At 41.3% G+C, this 13,155-nt stretch overlaps 1 protein-coding gene across 3 annotated transcripts in view; it reads left to right on the forward strand.

The window, feature by feature from the left end:
• SLC35F2 (solute carrier family 35 member F2) overlaps positions 1 to 13,155 on the forward strand; it is a 51,804-nt gene that overhangs the window by 21,607 nt on the left and 17,042 nt on the right. The window contains exon 1 of one of the 3 annotated variants that reach the window (XM_072953930.1): positions 5,626 to 5,700. The exons of the other annotated variants lie outside the window; for them this stretch is intronic. The gene's annotated coding sequence lies outside the window, so the exon portion shown is untranslated. Of the gene's footprint in view, positions 1 to 5,625; positions 5,701 to 13,155 lie in introns of those variants that run through there. 3 annotated transcript variants of the gene reach the window in all.

Genomic DNA, 13,155 nt, shown 5'->3' on the forward strand with positions numbered 1-13,155 from the left:
TTTCTTCTATACGTTTCCCCTTCCTCCTGCTCTTTTTTCTTGCAGTTTATTTATTTATTTATTTTAATTGAAGTATAGTAGGTTTATAATATTGTGTTAGTTTCTGGTGTACAGCAAAGTGATTCATACATATATATATATTCTTTTTCATATTCTTTTCCGTTATCAGTTATTACAACATACTGAATATAGTTCCCTGTGCTGTACAGTAGGACCTTGCTGTTTATCTATTTTATACATAGTAGTTTGTTTCTGCTAATCCCAAACTCCTAATTTATCCCTTCCCATCCACCTTTCCCCTTTGGCAACCATAGTTTGTTTCCTATATCTGAGTCTGTTTCTGTTTTGCAAATAAGTTCATTTGTATCATATTTCAGATTTCACATATAAGTGATACCATATGATATTTGTCTTTGACTTACTTCACTTAGTATAACAATCTCTTGGTCCATCCATGTTGCTGCAAATGGCATTATTTCATTCTTTTTTATGGCTGAGTAGTATTCCATTATATTTTTATACCACATCTTCTTTATACATTCATCTGTTGATGGACATTTATGTAGGTTGCTTCCACGTCTTGGGTACTGTAAATAGTGCTGCTATGAACATTGAGGTACATGCATCTTTTCGAATTAGAGTTTTCTCTGAATATATGTCCAGGAATGGGTTATATGGTAACTCTATTTTTAGTTTTTTAAGGAACTTCCATACTGTTTTCCACAGTGGCTGTACCAATTTACATTCCACCAGCAGTGTAGGAGGGTTCCTTTTTCTCCACACCCTCTCCAGCATTTGTCATTTGTGGACTTTTTAGGGATGGCCGTTCTGACTTGTGTGAGGTGATGCCTTGTTGTAGTTTTGTCTTGCATTTTTCTCTTGAAGTTTATTTTTGAAGAAACAGTTCATTTGTTATGGAGAGCTTTCCACATTCTGGGTTTTGCTGATTGTATCTTTCTGGTAGGTTTACAGTATTTCCTTCCCAGAATAATGTTTTTAAATGCGTAAGATAAAATACGTAGGCTTGTAATGGAAACCACTTACATCTATTTAGATATTAAACTATTAAAAACACACGATGATGTTAATATATGTGCTTCTTTTCTTAAAAAAACACACAGTAAATAACAAGATCTCACAATGGGTCTTTAACTACCATAATTTTAGAATAGTAATGATATCTTGAAATTCCAGTAACGGTTGTTATATGATATGAAAATACCTATATTCTTTGGCAGCAAAGTCACAGGTTACTACTATAATTTGTTACCTGCATTCACCATTGAAGGGAATGTTAAAATTCAGTTTAATGTTACTGAAGATCAGGATGTATTTTTTTCCATCCAAGTTTCCCAGAATATTTTCATGGACCTGATCCATGGACCCCCGTTAAAAATCCTGTGGTCCTACATTTTTGGCAAGACTCTTTCATAGATATTGTGTACTCCCTTCGGGAGGTGTATGATGTTTGCTTGTCCCCCCTTTTGTTATATTAGGAGCTCTTGAGGTTTATTGCCTAGATTCATTATTTTATTAGGGGTTGTAAAATGATATTCTATTTCTGTCATTCCACTTTTATTTCTTGTACATGTATTTCTACAAGGACAAACTCCCTGCCATCAGCTCAGTGTAATTTATATAGAAAGGGCAGGATAAATGTTTGCTTCTTCCCCTCTGTTTACCAGTTTTCAAAATAGTGGGTTGGTTCATTAGCATCCTCCAAGGATGGCCAATGAGTTTTCTTTCTTTTTTTCAATACTCTTTTTTTTTTTTTTGGTGGGGGAGGTAATTAGGTTTATCTATTTATATTTAGAGGAGGTACTGGGGATTGAACCTAGGACCTCATGCATGCTAAGCATGCACTCTACTGCTTGAGCTATACCCTCCCCCCCACCGAGTTTTATTTCTTTTTAATTGTAAGTATTGCTATTATTTCATGGATTTAAACACATTGGAGGTATTTCAATCCATGTAGTTGTTCTTACTGATGCCTAGAAAGTCTTTTTGTTACAACCTCACTAAGTCTTTCATAGCTTTCTCGCCATTTGTGACAAAATGTTCCAGGCTTATTTGTACATTTCTTGCCCGAAGTCTGAAATCAGCCATTGTCCACGGAGCTCGAGTTCTTTTTAGTGGGAAATAGCGTTCTGTCGCCTCGTTCGAGGCATACTGGGGTGTTCATGATTGCTGATAGGTTATAGCTTCAGAGTTTTTCAGTGGACAGTCATAGGAAATATACTAAAAAATATAAAATGCCCTTCGAGTTAATCCTAACTTTATTAAAAGTTCAGAGCCCTAGAATTTTTCACATAACTTCTTCAGTCTTAACATCTTCATCTCCTCTTTCCTGTACTGAAAATCAGTACATTAATACAGTTTCTTGTTTGCTTTGATCCACAGTTTGCACACGCAGTCTCAAAATAACAGCAACACCGCCTCCAAATAGTTTAAGACATTTTACAATTCTCACTGTTCCTATGGTATGTTCTGCTAGGAATGTACTGTCAAGTTAGTGTGTTTTAAAGTCACTTGAAATAATTCCTTTCTCTTTGGTTTTGCCAGCAAGTTAAAACATCCTTATGTTCATTTAAAATTTTGTTGTTAAGTTTACAGGTAGCTTTTTTTAAATTTAATTTTTGTTTTATAATTATGTAAGATAAATCTATAAAACGAGATGTATTCAGACATAAAATACCTCTTACTTTTTCTCTCTCCTGACCTGTAGGTAACTTTAAGAACAGTTTTCATTTTGTGTTTCCACTTTAAAATACTAGATACAGGTAAATGTTTACATTCCAGACCCATTTTCCTCCACATTTGCTTCTTTTTTTAGTATATCCTGGCAGTCATTTTATAAAGTACACAGAGATATTTGCTTTGCTTTTTGTAGCTGCACGGCCCTCCTTAGTGCTTTTAAGCTCGTCCCCTGTTGTTAGATAAACAGGTATTTTCCTTTCGAATTTTACTATTTTAAATAGTGCTTCAGTGAATAGCCTATATATACACCTTTTGTATTTTTGCCAGGTTATCTTTGGGATAGATTCCTGGAAAAGTTACTAAAATTGCTAGAAATTGCACACCCCACCCCACCCCCACCCCCGCCATAAAGACTGTATCCTTCTGCATTCTTACCAGCAATGGTCAGAAGTACGGTTAAGCTTCCGAAAGGGTCAGAAACAGCTTCTGAATAGCTCACAGATTGCTGTCACCAGCTCCATGGATTCCTAGAGCTGAGAAATCTCAGAATTGGAAGCACCGCCCTGGGGCCTTGCAACTCTAAGTGTGGCCCAGGAACCAGCATCACAGGCATCCTCGGAGAGCTGGTTTGAAATGCAGAGCCTCAGTTTCTCTCCAAACCTACTGAGTCAGCATGTGCGATTTAACAAGATCCGCGGGTACCTGGTGGCACATTAAGATTTGGAAGCTGTGGTCTAGAGCTGTGCTCATCAGCACGGTAACTGCCAGCCACACAGGCTGTTTACATGCAAATGAATTACAGCGAAATAAAGTGAAAAATTCTGTTCCTCCTTCAGACTACTAGCCACATTTCAAGTGCTCAAGAGCCACTTTTTAAACATTTCCAGGAACTTCTGCTGCACAGGACTGGCCCTTGGCCGCACCCGTCCAGTGTGGGAGTCTCTCACCACATGGCTCTTTTGATGTAAATCATAGCCACATAACATTAAAATTCAGTTCTTCATTCAAGTGCTTAATTGCTCCATATGGTTAGAGGCTGCTGTATTGGTTGGTTATACAGAAGGTTTCCATCATCACAGAGAGTTCTGCCGTACAGTTCTGGTCTAGAGGTTTCCAAAAGGCTGCGTGAGCCAGAGGAAGGAAGGAAAGAAGATTCGTGGGGTGCCTAAGGTGCACGGCACTTCACACAGGTTTTATCAGTTAACCCTTAAGCCATAGAAGTGGTATTATGTCCATTTAAAAAAAACCAGTTTCTGAGAGGCTAACTTACTCAACTTCGTAATACTGAGAGAAGGGGTTAGGCCCTCTGATTCAAAGTCTAGAGTTTTTCCTTTCCCAAAGGTTATATTTGGGGTGAGATGTCTACCAGCCTCTTATAAAGCAAAACAAATGGCAAGAACCACTGTTTTTTCACTTGCCTGCACTTGCTCCCCTTTTCCATGTTTTGAATTTAAATCCAGACCCCAGTTTTGTCTAACTAAGCACACAATTCCTTCTGCTGTAACGTTCCTGGAGTTCACTTCAGAGGGTTTCTTATCGGTAGTGTTTGTCCCCCTTGCCTTTTAACATTGCAGCATCTCGATAATTAATTGCAGCATTTACTCATTCATTTAATGAACACCGAGCTCCTCCAAGGTCAGTAAGTCATAACCCAGCGGGGAAAAAGATTGCCTTTCCTTACTTACCTTCCTTTTGAGGCAATCGTATGTACCTCTACCCTTTTATTCTTTGAAATTTGGCTCTCTTGGCCACTTTGAGTTTTGAATACGCCTTTATTACATCACAATGTGAGTTCTTCAACACTGCTAGCTACTTGTGCTTGTTAGAATTAGATGATACACTAATGGCTAAATTTTTGAGTCACACAAACGTAGATGAGGAAAGGACATAACAGATCAGCAAGACTGCTATTCTTTGTGTGCGTGGCCAGGGGAAGGAAGGGTCAAGACTGCCTGGGAAATGTTCACAAAGGATGAGACACTTGATCACTATTGAAAGAAGAACTGTCATGTATTTTCTAGCTTCCTGTCTAATTTACCCATAGATAAAACACTCTACCTGGCCCTGAGTAATCTACATGCTGAATGTGAAGCTTTAGTCTAAATGACTATTTCTTTTCAGATTTGTAACAGGATTTTTATAGAAGTGTTCAAGTTATTGTTCTGTCCCAGGTATTTACAGATGGCAGGTGTGATGGATTTAAAAAAATCTCTCCAAGAAGAAGGCGCATAGACGTCTTTTAGCTCGACTACTAGATCTTGCCTTGAGCTGACAATGTGCACGGGTCTGAGACAGACAGTGAACAAAAATGTCTGATTTGCATTCAAATAGTGCATTTTCTCCATCATTTGAGACTTTTTTTTCCTTCAAATAATTCAGTGGTTTGTCATCTTCATTGTAGGTTAGGTTCATCTAGGGGGCTTTTAAAATAGACTGGGATCTGGCTGCTACCTCCTAAGAATCTGATTCAACTGGTTTGGGCTGGTGTCCTGGTGTCAGTGTTTTTTTAAAGCTCCCAATGATTTTAAAATGTACCCCCGGGTAGAAGACTACAATCTAAGCTAATGAAAAAGAGCTGGAAAAAAAAAAAAGTATCAAGCATCGTGTCGTGTGTATATTTTATGTAAAGTTAGGTGTGTGAATTGGGCAAAAATCCATATTACAGCCTTTCCTTCATTCCTGAATCTTCCTGGAAATTGTTCACCTTTCTGTTCTGTGATCAAGTGTCTCATCCTTTGTGAACATTTCCCAGACAGTCTTGGCCCTTCCTTCCCCCTGGCCACGCACGCCAGTCTGTTTTGACACTTTCCCATTTTATTGTGGTTTCTGGGTTGTGAGATCTGTATCCTCAGCTAGACAGCAAGCTCCTTACCATGTTCACCAATGGCAGATACCCTGGAAGTACTCATTCTGGGCCAGGCACTGTGCTAGTCACGGAGAACATAATGTCTCTGGCCTTCTGGAGCTTAGAGTCCTGGAGGAAGAAGACCCACAAACAGGACGGTAGGTGCCAGGAGAGAGGGCTGTGGTATTTGTTCAGGACACACAGCAAGAGCCTGCTGATGTGGTCCAGCGAGGAGTCTGGGGCCGGGAAATACATGGGTCTTTAAAAGTCTAAATTCCTTGTGCTTAGCGCATATTCGGCACCCAACAAACTTTAGTAAGTGCATGACTGAAGCGTTTGCTGTCTGAATAAATAAATAAAAGAAGATATCGTTTTGTTGGGAAGCACGTGCATGACTGTGTGTTTTGGAATGGAACGGATGTTAAGATGCCTACTTCAGGTTTTCTGGAAGAAAGAAGAGGGAAACAAAATGCTTTAAAATCTTTTCTTCTTTCATTCCTTAAATTCTTGAATTCATACAATATATCCAAAGAGTAAACGTGGTCAGAAGTGACGTTATTCAGTTTATTTGCTGGGTTTTCCCACCCGCTACCCCCAGTGACCCGTCACTTGTCTGCTCTGCGTTCTGGTGGCCCGGCTCCCACAGCACGAAGCTACCCTGGGGAACATGTCTTGGGGGTGGGTCATATCCTCCCATTGAAATTCACTTCAAAAACGGGGACAGGATGTGTCCCACGGTGAGATGCACGTTGCCTCTGGCAGCTTCCCTTAGAGAGGAACAGGTTTTGTTGCGGCGCAGAGAGAGTGCCTGGGTTTAATTCCGAATCCACGTGAACTGGGACCTTGTGAAATCCAAAAGCTTCAGTGTGAGGCCACAAGTAACAGAAATTGTTTTGAAGCCTCTGGCAGCTCTCTCTCCAAGTCTGAGTGGTTTTCTCTGCTTCCTCTCTTTTTCAACCTCCACCCTCTCCAGCACCCCCCCCCAACCCCGTTCACTCTCTCTCATTCTCAGTCCCCTCCTCTCCCATTATAGACGAGGTCATTACGATGTGAAGCCAAGAGAAATGCTTTCTTGTAACTTTAAATCTCCATACTCAATTTATGCAATTTATGACTTTTTTTTTAAGAAGATGGTTATACTTTGTAGTTGGAGGACAGCTTGCTTAATTATGCTATTTCAGAATGCAAATGTGAGCTCACTGGAGGGGTTTTGTCAATTTGTGAACAGGGCTTTGTGCCTCCAGATTTCTTATTCTCACATATTTCAAAATTTTAATTGCTTTTGAGCCCATTATGGGGTGTGACAAATGTTCTGCATCTGATGAAGTTATCAGCCCCTCGATTAGCTTTTCGGTGCCCTGTCCTTTGGACTTCCGAGGCCCCCCTGACATATGAGGAAGCAGTGTTAACACTGGTAGCAGAGAAATCAGGCTGGACCCTTTCTTTCCCGACAGCAAGGAGAGGTGCGGGGAGCCTTTGAAAAAGGTGTTTCCTAATATAAGCTGTGTGATAAAGTCATGGAGAAGTGAAGGAGGGCGGAGAGATGGAAGTGGGGAAAGGCAAGTGAGGGAGGAGAGCCAGGAGGTGAGAACATACCAGCTGTGAGGGACGGTCTCACTTACTATCCCAAGGCCGTGCTCCATAGAGGTTGCAGCAGGTGGCGGGAACATTTGCACATGGACTCTGTTCCTGTATGACCTTAGGCGGGACACTCCCTCTTCTGGACCATAATCTCTTCAACTTAAAAAAGTGGGCATTAGCACCGAAGTCCAGCAATTCTGACACTTTGTTCCAGGGAAAAGAGGACGAGACATTTAAAGAAAGGAGAAGGTCTTTTTTTTTTTTTTAAAGCAAAATTAACCCCCCGACCTAGTCTTTTAATAACCAGGAGCACCGTCTTCCTCTGCCTTTTCCTGACTGTATGACTGAGGGTGAATTACAGGACCACGCTGAGTCTCTTTTCCCCCATCTGCAACAGGAGTGCAGTTTTCTCAGGGTTGATGTGAGGATTACGCTGAGTATATGTATGATAATGGTACTAATTAAGCAATGAAATACTAGAAAATTAGAACCATTTCCTTGGCCACGTACCTTTCCCCACAGTGATTCCTGAGGGAACTGTATGGCTAGGGACAGTGACACAAAATGAATGCACGTTTTCACTCTTTGTGTTTGGCCCGTATCCCTCTAAGGTTCCTCGTACACCCTACAGACCAGGTGGTGAATTTCTCGTGCCTCTGCTAGGGTGGCCTGACATCCAAGCATCAGTGCAAACTTTGCTGCCTCCAAGAAGGAGACATGAGCACAAGAGAAAGAGGGAGCAACTCATAGATCCAGTTTGCCTCATCAGCCTGTGGCAGGTAGAGCATCTCTAAAAAGAATACCACCTCTGTGGGAGCAAGTCCTTAATCTTTTGCTCACCTGGGTGAAAATTTCCTTCAGTAGCGTAATGAAATATCTTTGGATCTGGCCAGTTCCTGATACCAGCTGTCCCTCTTGAAGGGTGGAGGTTGCTTCAGTTCCTTCCTTTTGAAAGTAGTAAAATAAACTACACGAAATAAGATAGCCCTTTGAAGAGCATTTCAGCAAAGTAAAGTTGAAGACACTTATACCCTAAAACCAATGATTCTACTCTTAAATAGATCTCCAGAGCAAATGATTCCTTTAAACTTCATGACACACACATACAAAACAAAACAAAACAAAACAAAACAAAAGAATACTTTATGACACAAATAGAAACTCATTATATTTGCAGGGTAGTCTGAGTTCTCTGCTTCTGGAGGATGTCTGGGTGGTACCCATCAGGCTGAGTGCCGAGATTATATTTTAGCACATCAGTAACCCAGTTGTGCTGGTTTGCTAAAAACCACAAAAACTCTTAGATATGTATGTCAGGAGACATACATAAGAATATTTGTAGAGGCATTGCTTACAGGAGCAAAGAAAAAATTGGAACATAATCCCAATATTAACAAAGGAATAGATAAATAAAGTGTGATATATTCCCACAGTGGAGTACTATACAGCAGTGAGAAGGGATGCACTAGAACAAACGTATCGATAGAGATGACTCTCTTGCACCAATGTTGCAACATGTTGCAAAAGTACACATGCAGTGTGCTGCTGTTTCTATAAACATTTAAAATAGGCATAGCCATTGTATATATTGCTCAGGGATTCTTACACAAATATTAAAATATATGGACATGCACAGAAAGATAAATAAGTTCTAGAAAGTAGTTACCTCGGGAGGGCTAAGAGATTGAAGAGAACACAAGAGAACACATTGATGTTACCAATGTTTTATATCCTAAGCTGCCTGATAGATGCATGAGTACATGTTGATTATGCTTTATACTTTGTTATATTTTAAATATCCTGCAAGGAATTTCAAAACGTAAAAAATTAAAGCTTGTACAAATGCAGTCCAAGATGAGGCTGGAAAGCTAGGTGGGATCAGATGGTAGGTTGCCCTGGTATGCCATTTTAAAGTTTGGCTTTCATTTAAGGGCAAAGGGGAACCACGGAAAGGTTTTAGACACGGAGGTAATCCCATTAGAGTAACATTCAGAACAAGTTGACTTTTGCTGCAGTGTGGAGATGGGATTTGCGGAGAGGAAGAATAGGGGCCGAAGAGCAGTTAGCAGGAATTTGCTACAGTCCAAACTAGTGCACTTCCTCCTTGAAAGGCCACTTTCTCTTGCTTCCAGAGTGTTTTCTCCTGTTCTCACTCCCTGCCTCTCTGGCCACGCCCCTCCATCCCCATCTCTAAGTCCTCTTCCTCTTCTGCCCCTTAAATGTTGCTGTTTCCCAAAGTGTTTCTTTTTTTTACCCTCTTTTCTTTTCAATTTTTAGGTATATGTGTTATAGCTCTCATCTATATCCCAACTTCAGGTACCACTTTTATGATCATCATTCCCAAATTTATTTCTCCAGCCCAATCTTTTTTTCTGGCTCCAAACTGTCTACTGGACATTCCTTCTTGACTGTCTCATAATTAAACAAAATCCAGCATGTCCAAAATGGAGTTAATTCTCTTTTTCAAATGTGCCTTTTTCCCCCTCTTTTTGTCTTTGAGATCTTGATTAACCATTGTTATCTATCCAGGTGTCTGATCTGGAAAACTGGGTGTTACTTTAGACCAGTCTGTCTCTGTCAACTTTCCTGTTTAATTGACTTTTCCATGTCAGGAATGGAGGGCAAGGTTTTGATGCTGTTATGACATATTTAGGGACCCAGGGATGCTTAATTCCTGCCTTGATAATCACTTTGCTCCCTCCTATTTAGAAAGTTCCAGTGGTCTTCCCATGAACAAGATAAAGATGCCAACTTTAGAACCTGCTTTAGATCTCATCCAGATCAGGCTTGTATCAACTTTCCATCACCATCCACTGTTTCTGTCTCCTGCGCCCTGTGCCATAGCTGCCTGAAGCCACCTGAGATCCCTGAATGCACCATGTTGTCTAGAGCTCCGTGCTCTTCCTTCTGCGTGGGGTGCCGTTCCTTGTGTGCTTGTCTAGGGAACTCAGGAAGTTTTTGTAACCAGCCCATTTTTGACTTGCCCTCATTACTAGTTTATATGCCTGCTTATCCCCAGTGATCTCTGAGCCTCTGTCCGGGGCGCAGAGAATTCCTATTCAGTTTTGTATCTTCACGGCCCGGCACATGGTAGATGCTCTGTGAGTGTATATTTAGGGTTGTCTTACCAGCAAACGTCCTCTTTTTCTTTTTGCCTTTGCTAGGATTGTTTGAGGTTAGTTGCAAAGTAGTAAAGCAAATATTCCAAAGAAAAGAGTACACTGTAAACTCTTAGAACAGATAGTTCTTAAAAGTTACAGTATTCTCAATCCTGGTCCCTGAACCTTCCAGGAACTACCCATCTTCGTCATCTCTTTTAATTTCTTTTATGTCAGTCTTCACGTTTTCTCCCCTCTTGCCTTCTGCTCAGCTCCCAAACATGCTTAGGTTTCCTTGATCCTTTAACAAGATTATAATTAAACACACAAACAAAAAACTCATCAACATTACTGCTTATTCTTCAGACTCTTTCCCATCCCTATTCTCCGTTTCATCATTTTAAAAAAAATGAGCTGTTTATGTCTGGTGCATCCACTTGCTCATATTCTATTCAGCCCACTGGCATCTGGCTTTAGTCATTACCACTAGCAAAAGGCTTTCCTTCAAAGATATCTGGCAGCTTCCAGCTTGCCAGTCCAACGTGACTCTTTAGCCATGACGACACCTTTTCTCTCTGCAGTTTCTGACACTGTGGTGTTGATGGCCTCTTCCTTCTTGAAATGTTTTTCTACCCTTAGTTTCTGTACCATGGCACTCTCATGATAATGTCTTGTCTTTCTCTGACTATTGCACGTCATTGGGTAAATGGTGTAGTGTCTTATATTTGGGGTAACCATACATTTGGGCATATGCGGTAATTGCTTTATCCATTTACATTCATTTGACAAATATTTACTGAGTGACAACAAAGTGCCAGGCACTGGGTATGTAGTAAAGAGCAAAACAGATATGACAGATACGATCTTTTTGAAGTCCAGAGTTTCAACCTTGTATTTGTTATCTGTTGCTATGTAACAGATTACCACAAACTTCGTGGCTTAAAACAACACCCATCTGTTATCTCATAGGTTTTATGGATCAGGGTTTTGGGCACGGCTTAGCTCTGCCCTGTGCTTCAGGGTCTCCCACGAGGCTGCAGTCACGGTGTCGGCCAGGGCTGGAGTATCATCCAAAGTCACGACTGGGGAGGGACCTGCTTCCAAGCTCATGTTGATGTTGGCAGGATTTATCTCCTTGGAGGCTGTTGGACTCAAGGTCTCAGTTCCTTACCGGTTGTTGGTTAGATGCCACCCTTAGTTCCTTGCCATGTAGGTCTCTCTATACAGCAGCTTGTTTGATCAGAGCCAGCAGGGAAGAGACTCAACAGAGTTGACTGGCGAGATGGAATTTACAACCTCAGGTAATGTATTCATGGAAGTGGAATCTCATGGTTTTTTTTTTTTTTGAGGTTTTTATTTTTTAAATTGAAGTATAGTTGATATACAATATTATATAAATTACAGGTGTACAGCATAATGACTCACAATTTTTAAACGTCATACTCCACTTACAGTTATTATAAAATGTTGGCTGCATTTCCATGCTGTACAGTATGGTGTTCCATTATTCTTCCTGTATTCTGATGGTTAGAATCAAGTCACGGGTCCAGCCCTCATGCAAGTGGGAGAGACTACACAGAGCAGACCTACCAGGAAGCAGAGATTCACTGGCCCGTCTTAGAGTCTGCTTGTCACAAACCTCTTACTGTCTTTCACTTCGATGTTCCGGCCACCTCCATTTCTAGTGCTCTTCAGCTGAGCTCACCACTCTCCCCTTGCCCAAACCTGCCGCTCATCCTGTCTTCCCTGTCTTGGTCAGCAGCCTCATGCCCACTTGGTCATCTAGTCCCGACATCCAGAGATCATTTTCAACACCTCCTCCCGAGATTTCATGGGTCTCTAGGCTCTGTGCATCTCACATCATTGTCTACTTAACATTCACACTGACGTGGCTTCAGCTCAGCCATGGATCATTGCAGTAACCTTCTCACCTTCCGTCTTTCTTCTCAGAGTCACCAGTTACTTTCATAAATCCTTCATGGCTCCCAGCTTTCTACAGGATAAAGGTGTACCTTCACGATGTGCTCGTCCACCCTTTTTACAATCTGGGTTCAGCTCGCTTCCCCAAGCTTCTTGCTCTGGACTCCTTGCTGTTGCCCATATGCCCCAGACACAGGCCACTTGGTGTTTCTTGAACCCACACCACATGTTTGTGCCTCTACATTGGGTCCTATGGTTACATCTTCTTGGATTCCCTTCTCCCTACTTCTTCCTCTAGAAACCCCTTCTGTATGTGCTTACAGGACCTAGCTGAAAAACCCCCTCTTCTGTAAAACCGTCTTCTGCTGCCCTCTGCCTGCTAAGCCCCTCGCTCAGAATGAACCAGCAGCACCCGTGTGCTCTCCCAGCCCCTTACTTGCACCGCTGCTACAAGACTGTTCCTGTGTAGTTTGGCGTCTGCAGTTTTGTATTTGCTGTTAAATGGCTTTCTTAAAATGCCAAAGGGCAGGGTCTAGATCCTACTCTTTGATGGATCCAAAGTGCCAGCCTCTGGAGCAGTGATTCACAGTCTTGGCTGCATTTGGAGTCACTTGGGGCACTTTGAACTTCACCAGTGCCTGGGACCCACCCCTGGAGGTGGCAATGTAATTGATCTCAGGTGCAGCCTGGAATGCTGGCAGTTTTAAAAGGTCCATGATTCTAACATGTAGGTAACACTGAAAGCCGCTGCTTCCAGTTGAAGAAACCAAGTCTCTGGGAGAATGAAAGGATGAGAAAATGTTAAACATTTAATGGGTAGGAAGACTTTAAAACTAGAGGTAAAGTTGAGTTTTAAAAAATCACACACACGCAATTCAAATAGTACATGACATAGCTAAGCAATCAAAATAATCTCCAAATGGATCAGCCAATGGACTGGGGGATTATGTATTTTTGTGGTAACGAGGAAGAAATCAGAAATGTAAAGAGAATAAAAATGTAGTCTCAAAGTCT

This window comes from Vicugna pacos, chromosome 33, assembly GCF_048564905.1.
Source record: "Vicugna pacos chromosome 33, VicPac4, whole genome shotgun sequence".
Classification (NCBI taxonomy): domain Eukaryota; kingdom Metazoa; phylum Chordata; class Mammalia; order Artiodactyla; family Camelidae; genus Vicugna; species Vicugna pacos.